The following is an 8,542-nucleotide window of genomic DNA, read 5'->3' as shown; positions in this document are numbered from 1 at the left end:
CTTAAATTGGATGCTGATGTCAATGACTTCAGATCATTGTTCTTTTTTTCTTTTTATTATTTATATATTTATTTTATTTTATTTTATTTTATTTTTCTGAAGTGAAAGCAGGGAGGCAGAGAGACAGACTCCCAAGTGCACCTGACTGGGATCCACCCAGCATGCCCACTAGGGGGCAATGTTCTGCCCATCTGGGTTGTTGCTTCGCTGCAGCCAGAGCCAATCTAGCGTCTGAGGCGGAGGCCACGGAGCCATCCTCAGTTCTGGGGCCAACTTTGGTCCAATGGAGCCTTGGTTGTGGGAGGGGAAGAGAGAAATAGAGAGAAAGGAGAGGGGGAAGGGTGCAGAAGCAGATGAGCATTTCTCCCGTGTGCCCTGGCCGGGAATCGAACCTGGAACTTCCACACACCGGGCTGATGTTCCACCACTGAGCCAACCAGCCAGGGCCCATTGTTCTTCTTTTTTAAGTACAGATGTTCATAGCAAAAATACTCTCTGTAATTAATGCTTTGCCTGTATTTCATAAATTTTCATATTCTGTGTTTTCATTATTGTTCAGTTAATTTTTTTCCTAACTTACCTTGACTTTTTTTTTTGACCCATGAGTTACATAAACATATGTAATTTAATTTCCAAATATTTGGGGTTTGTCCAGATAACTTCCTGTTATTGATTCCTAATTTAATTCCATTGTGGTCAGAGAACATACTTCACATGTCTTTTGTTACTCTATCTTGATTGCAAACAGAAATACAATCCCACATTTTTTGGACTTGTAACTTGTTTTTAATTTTTGCCCTATGAAAAACAATTCTTGGATGAAGATGAACTTGGAATCTTTGCATCCATTCTTTGGTATTTTCTTAAATAAATTCCCAGGAACAAAAATTTTTAGTCAAAGAGCATTTACTTCCTTTTATACAATGTGTACATACTGCTAGGTTGCTTGTTTCATGCTTTTCTTTATATTTAGTAATGTACAACTATTATATTCAGATCAATAATTTTTTCTATCACATGTTCTAAATGACTGCATAATATGTTATTTATTTAGTTATTTTCAGAGAGAGAGAGAGAGAGAGAGAGAGAGAGAGAGAGAGGAGAGAAGTGGGAAGCATCAATTCTCAGTAGTTGCTTCTTGTATGTTCCTTGACGAGGCCAGCCCAGGGTTTTGTACCAGCGACCTCAGCATTCCAGGTCAACACTTTATCTACTGCACCACCAGAGGTCAGGCAATATTTTAAAGATACACTAAATTATGCTTAGCAATTCTCTATTATTGGACACTTCAGCTCTTTCTAATTTGGGATGAATTTCCATAATGTTTTAATAAATCAAATTGTGAACCATTAATATGTGGAAGAGGATTGGCCTCATAAAAGCCATGATTAAGAAAAATTAGTCAATACTAGTGCAGAGGGTAGATTTGGGTTGAGAAGGACTGAAAGAAGGAAATCTGTTTCATCCTATTAGGATTTTAATGTAATACTATAAACATGGGGTTGTGGTGGAGACAAGAATGTAAATGTCAGGATGGGTAGGAGAAATATTAAAGCAAAAGAATCTGTCACACTTAGTGTCTAATTTAGTGGCAATTAATATCAATTTCTATCTTTTTTTTTTTTTTTTTCCATTTTTCCAAAGCTGGAAACAGGGAGGCAGTCAGACAGACTCCCGCATGCGCCCGCCTGGGATCCACCCGGCATGCCCAGCAGGGGGCGATGCTCTGCCTCTCTGGGGTGTCGCTCTGTTGCATCCAGAGCCATTCTAGCGCCTGAGGCAGAGGCCACAGAGCCATCCTCAGCACCCGGGCCATCTTTGCTCCAATGGGGCCTTGGCTGTGGGAGGGGAAGAGAGAGACAGAGAGGAAGGAGAGGGGGAGGGGTGGAGAAGCAGATGGGCGCTTCTCCTGTGTGCCCTGGCTGGGAATCGAACCCGGGACTCCTGCATGCCAGGCCAATGCTCTACCCCTGAGCCAACCAGCCAGGGCTTTTTTTTTTTTTTTTTTTTCAATTTCTATCTTTAAAGTGGAGGCATTTTTAGACAAAACTGTCTTCCCATGTATCTTTAAAATATCTATTGTCTTAGCATTTGTTCCCATTTGTCAAGCAGTATCGTTTTCTAATCAATAAATGTTTCTTCATAGATGATGGAAGAAAACCAAGGAAAATGTTTTTTAAAGCAATTATGTCTAAGGAAGAGTAGAATTCATATAACTCTATAAGAAATTCTCTTGGTATCACAATGTTTTACCCTTTTCAATTATATTCTTACCATACAAAGAAATAGAAAATTAAGAACTATTTCTAATTTTATTATTTATTGATTGATGTCTTACAGTGTTTAAAACGTTTTAGTTTTATTTGATGACTTGACCTAGAGAAATGAGAAGTACATTATCAGTTTCTCTATTGCTCGCTTAATGTCAAATAACAATACTTTGATCATCTAAACATGCTTGAAGAAAGCCCAGTTTCCATTTACTCTGTGGTCTTCAGGAATGTTCTAGTTAGTCAGTTGTGTAACTGCCTTAACTACAAACTCACACAGGCACCAGGAAGTACCAACTTTGAATTTATCAATTTATGAACTATTTCTCTCACTCTTTCCCATCTGCAACTCTGAGGATCTTAAGCTATTTAAACCCTTTTATATTTGTGTATATATTATTGATCATGACTTCCCATCCAAATTCAACCTAAAGATTTAAAAATACTATAAACTTCTTCACTACTCTTTCAACACTCACTAAGTAAGTCTCTGAAATAAAGACATTGAAGGCATTCATACTGCGTGTTGTAAATTTCTGTTTAGTGCTGTGTTGGCAGTGAAAACTGTCTTGATTAAGTATAATGGTTTTTTAGGCAAAATAAATATCATTCTATTTTCAATCTTTTTATTAAAAACTTATTGACTTGGTACCTTGGGAAAGTTACTTAAATTCTCTAAGTAATGGTATGTTGAATTAGGAGCCAGCCTATGAGAGCCAATTGTTAAATTTTCCATTTTGCCTACACGGTGTTAAACCTTTGGAGATTTAATTCAGCTAAGAAAGGAGTATTTACCACAGATGATGATAAATAGAATACATAAAATAATAGAAGTTACGAATAGGGGCACTTTTTCCTCAGAGAGAAGTGTTTTACCAGCTCACTTACTATCTCTAAGCCTTAGTTTCCTCATCCATAAAATAAGAAAAATAATGTCAATCTGTATTGGGCACATTTAATTTCAGTACACAGAATCTCTCTGCTAGTTTAAATAGCAAATGAAATTTCTAGACAGTCTTAAATGCCCTACAGAATTGTAGGGGAGACGGATAAAATAGGTTATAGTTTGAGCTTCCAAAAACAGATCTGAGGGTCACACCACAAAGCTGGGCCACCAGGGCACCTACTGCCTCATCTGTATTCAGGAAGCGGTCTTCCCACTTAGGAAGTTGCCATGGTTACCAGTTCTTTAAAAAAAAAGATTTTAGTTATTCATTTTAGAGAGCGGAAGGAGAGAGAGAGAAAGAGAGAGAGAGAGAGAGAGAGAGAAGGGAGTGGGGAGGAACAGGAAGCATCAATTCCCATATGTTCCCTGACCAGGCAAGTCCAGGATTTCGAACTGGCAACCTCAGCATTCCAGGTCCACGTTCTATCCACTGAGCAACCACAGGTCAGGTGGTTACCAGTTCTAACCACTTGGGAGGAAAGCCTCCATGATCAAGAAGCCATTACAGGCAAACAAAAGACCTACACCCCACCTCTACCTGCCTCTTGCTTTCTGATTATTTCAAAAAAGTATCTAATTGGCAAAAACTAATTCATAACCAGAAATGTAGCTGCATGAGGAGGCTCAGGAATATAGTACAGTGGTACCTTGAGATACAAACAGACCAACATACGAATTTTTAAGATACGAGCTGCGACTCGGTCCGTATTTTTGTTTGAGATAGGAGTTTTGTTTGAGATAGGAGTCATGATTCGGGAAGCTGCCGCTAGTTGGCGCGTTGGCACATGGGTCTAGTATTGTCAGTTTGATATACAAGTTGACTGACTTACCAGCTCGGTTACAAAACGAATTAAATTCAAATCTCAAGGTACCACTGTATTTGGAATGTTCTCATGTCCAGATAAAAAATAGAGGAGATTCTATTGCCATAGATTTTTTTTAAAATGGGTTAAGCAGCTTGGAGGACATCTGGCAGTCTGTCATAAACCACCCATTTCCATTCCTGAGATTTGTGACTACCTCTTTTCCCAAACATAAAATAATGCATACCCTATCTAATAGCTATGACCTCAACGTCCTATCCAGAGACTAATCCAGCTTAAAGACCAGAACACCTGAGTCACATAAAATCCTCTCCATCAGGGCCAGATGTGACTATCTGTATTCAGGTGATCCAGGAAGTGATAGGTAAGTTATCCCCCCCCCCCCCCCACACACACACACAGTTTAATGGTGGAGTAGGAAAAGAGTAACTGTAGAAAGTTTCCTTCAGGAATAATATTGTGCTGGGCAGGAATTTCAGAGACTTCTCCCTTGGCAATGGACTACTATAATCTTCTGGATGGGTCCAACAGTCTTTGGTTCCTCTTGCATGTCTGTGACTGCTGGCTTTGTTTTCTTGGTCCTTCCTTGTCCATTAGCCTCCTTGACCACATCTGAACTGAGAACTGGAGAGTGTACCCTTCTTGGAGCTACAACACTTTCACATCCTACTTTTTTCTGATGCAGGTTTGAGTACTTGAGTTTGCATTATGCTCAAACAGTCAGGCTTTGGCAGGCAAGATTTATGGTTTCTCTGGTAAAGAATTTCCTCATAAACTTAATAGGCTTCCAGTGTTTCTTCTGGTCAGTTTCATTGTGGAAACTGCAGCCAGAAAACTCATCTAGACATCATATATATAAAAGATCTGGTAGTTCTTATGCTCTGCACAGCCTCCTTTCAACCTATCAGTGGTGTTTATGAGTTGGAGTTTATTTCCCCCCAAAATATCTTTAATTCATAACCCCCCACACACACCTCAGAATGTGTGTTCTTTGCAGACAGGATCTTTAAGAGGTAATCAAATTTACATGGAATTATTAGCGTGATTCCTAATCCAATACAACTAATGTCCTTATAAGAAGGAGAGATTAGAACATATGCATTCACACATGGGGAATGCCAAGTGCAGATGAAGTCACAGATCAAGGTGATGCATCCACAAGCCAAGGAGAACAAAGGTTGCCAATAAACCACAAGATTCTCCCTTACAAGTCACAGAAGAAACCAACCCTACCAACACCTTCATCTCAAACTTCTAACCTCTACCACTGTAAAATAGTAAATTTCTATTGTTTTAACCACCCAGTTTGTGGTACAGCAGTTCTATCATTTTATCATGCCCTAAAATAAGGGTCTTGAATGGTAGGGCAACACTTTTAATCTGCTGGCTTGATTCTCCTTGTCTAAGTCCAGAATGCTTTGGACAGGTACTTGTAAATAATTGTGGAATGAATAATTGGGGCCAGGCCACTGAGCTCCTTCAGAGCAAAGTCTTAGTATTACTCCACGTGGAGGTACAGAAACTTTGAGTTTTTCAACACTGTGGAACACCACATTAAGCTCACAAATATTTTAGATCATTACAGGGTGAAGTTCTCTGCTACCATTTTAGATTTTCTGTTCTTTCCTTAGTAGAGATGTATTCCTTTCATTTCCCTTTGCAGACAGGATAGATCTAGATTTAGTTCATCTTTCTCTTGTAAAACTTAGCTGAAGTGGCAGAAGCAACCAACCTAAACCCTTACAAACTTTCCAATGATTTAACGTATAGCTAAAAGCTTGATCAACAAGTAATCTCTGTTCCTAGTTATTTTAGGCAACCATTTGTCAAATGTTTTGTCACTGAATACAAAGGTCTCCAGTTTTCCATGCTGCTATACCTGTCCTCATTATCTGCAGTTTGGACTGTTAAGTCAAAGAAACATAGATGAATATCCTTTGGGGAAGCACCCCACATCTGAATTTTATATTGGTCAGAGTTCACTTTCAGAAAACAGAATCCATTTTAGCTAGTTTAATCAGAAAGAGACTTAGTACAGGTTTTGTTATGGTCGAGAGAATCGATTGGAGGACTGAAGAAATAATCAAGGAATCCTTTGAGAACAGTTTAACAGAGTGAGCCCACCAGTGTTGATGCGCCATAGAGCTACAGGGAACCACCAATATTGTAAAGTTATCCTGAACTGCAGCAGGGACTGGGAAACAGAAACCCATGTTAGAATTACAAAAGCAGCAAAAGCAGGACTTTGACCTTGCAAATCTCTTACAAGTTCATCTGATTAAGCAGGATCCAAGTCAATTCCGAGCTCTCACTATCAGAGCATGGGAAATGTCTGTTATTCTGAACTATGATGTGTCCAGCTAAAAATTAGGGGTTCTATTTATGTGAGAGAAAAAGGGGAAAGAAAATAAAGAACAATAGGTAGATTGTGAAGGTAAATGTATTAGGATTATTTCTGACATACAGCAGGCCTTTAATAATTGACATGTTTATAGAAACAATACAAGTTCCCTCTTTAAGAGAGAAAATGTGAAATCAGAAATATAAGGTCAGGTTTGTAAAAGGCAAACTATGTCCCAGTCACTTTACACTTTTGCTTATTCATTTGCAAAACATTGTTCTCTAAGCTAGAATAATTATAAATGTAACCTTCTGGTTAACAAAGATCATTCTCTGGAGGAATAATTGACCCTAAGAATTGAAGGTCCTGATCCAATTGAATTTTCTTATACTTTGTTCTTTTTCAAGTGGTTTTACCTCCCCATGTTCTCTGAAACCCATGATCCAAGGAAATAAGGGCTCTCAGATGTGTATCAAGTCTGATTTTATTTCATAAGTATTTCAATCTTGAACCTGGATTTGTAAAATATGCTTTAGAGCAGAGGTCAACTTTGGGGGTCATACAGTGTCTGTTGAAGTTTCTCAATCATGACATGGTAGTTGAAAGCCATCATAGACAGTCCATAGAGTAATGAGTGTGCCTATGTTCCCAAAAAACCTTATTTACAAAAAGGGGGGACCTGATGTGGAATGTGAGTTGTCACTTGCCAACCCTTGTTTTAGATAATTGAATAAAATAATTTTAAAAAATATCCTTTATCAGTGGTACCTTGATGATCACTTAAGATGTGGACTCTGCTTGGCCATTCTCTTTTCCTTGCATGTGGAGTGCTTTCTTTCACACACTACACTCAAACTAACTTCCGGTGTTTAAGACACTTTACGGTCATGTATCAATATTCTCAACATTTGTGAACCTAAACATAGCATGAAATGTCTTTAACTTCAATAACCATCTTCATAACAGAGACAGCAAACAGCTATTAATTGTGCTTGGCCACACCTGAAGCAACCTGTGTGTTCTTCATTTAGCCTAAAGTGTGGGCTGGATTCACCTACAGTTCCTGATATCCTTTATATACCATGAATACCTGTGAGCTAGCATGGCCTCCCACCCAGGGCAGAAATTCTATTGCTCCTGGCAGGGCATTAAGTTTTTTCATACTGAAAGGAAGAATAGCATAGTAATTATGAGCACAGGGTTCATATCTGACCTCTGCCATTCATTAGCCATGTGGCCTTACGATAATTACCTAACCTTTCTGTGACTCAGTTTCCTAATAGCCGAATGGGGACCAGAGCAGTGCCTGGACTATATCACACATTCCAGAGGTGCTATCTGCAATGGAGAATTTGGTATCAGCTATTTATGTCATTTATGCTGATTATAATTTTGTTAATTGGACTCCATTTTCATCTGAAAAAATTTATAGATGAACAATAGGTAAAAGTTTAGTTTTGTTTGCTTTGTTTAATTTTGCTCTCCTAACATGAATATTTTCTATACATTGGTACATTTCTATACATTGGTATATCTTCTATATATTCAGTAAATATACATTTACTAAAACATGCCTTAAATCTTCTTAAAAGTGTATTTTCTAAAAAAACTAATGAGCATAAGTTTTTTTTGTATTTTTTTTCTTTTTTCTAGAAATACTGTATCAATAGAAATACCAGGTTTAGCATGGACAAAGCAAAGAAAACCAACGGTGCCAGATACTGAATTTCTATCGCACTGTGCTTTGAACACCCAGTGGGAATAAACTGCTGAATGCAGATACCATGCAGTGCAATGAGCATAAGTTTCAAACAGTAAGGCAGAGAGCACAAACGAGAAAAGCACAAGAAGTAACAGAAATAAATACTGTCGGTAATTCAGTATTGTCCCCCCTGATTCTTACCAGTTGTCTATTCTTCTGGCCTGCTCTCCTCCCACACAAATCTTGCTTCCTCTTCTTTTCTGAGAGTTTTCATACACTAGTCAGACTGCTCTTCAATGAGCTACGTGGCATAACCCAGGGAGCCTTGTGAGAAGTCACATTCCCAGACTCACACCCCCAAAGATTCTGATTTAGTAGTTTTAGAATAGGGTTTGAAATCTTTATTTAAAAAGTGCCTCCCACGATGCAGATGAATGGGAGATTTGGGGACCTCTGCTC

At 38.5% G+C, this 8,542-nt stretch overlaps 1 non-coding gene across 1 annotated transcript; it reads right to left on the bottom strand.

Moving 5' to 3' along the window:
* Positions 1-8,037: 8,037 nt before the first annotated feature.
* LOC136337113 (small nucleolar RNA SNORA8) lies at positions 8,038-8,175 on the bottom strand. The gene has a single exon (XR_010731816.1). It is a non-coding gene; the product is annotated as a small nucleolar RNA SNORA8 (small nucleolar RNA).
* Between the last annotated feature and the right edge of the window lie 367 nt (positions 8,176-8,542).

This window comes from Saccopteryx bilineata, chromosome 4 (assembly GCF_036850765.1).
Source record: "Saccopteryx bilineata isolate mSacBil1 chromosome 4, mSacBil1_pri_phased_curated, whole genome shotgun sequence".
NCBI classification, from domain to species: domain Eukaryota; kingdom Metazoa; phylum Chordata; class Mammalia; order Chiroptera; family Emballonuridae; genus Saccopteryx; species Saccopteryx bilineata.
The sequence above is the reverse complement of the archived record's forward strand: the minus strand, read 5'-3'. Positions and strand labels throughout refer to the sequence as shown.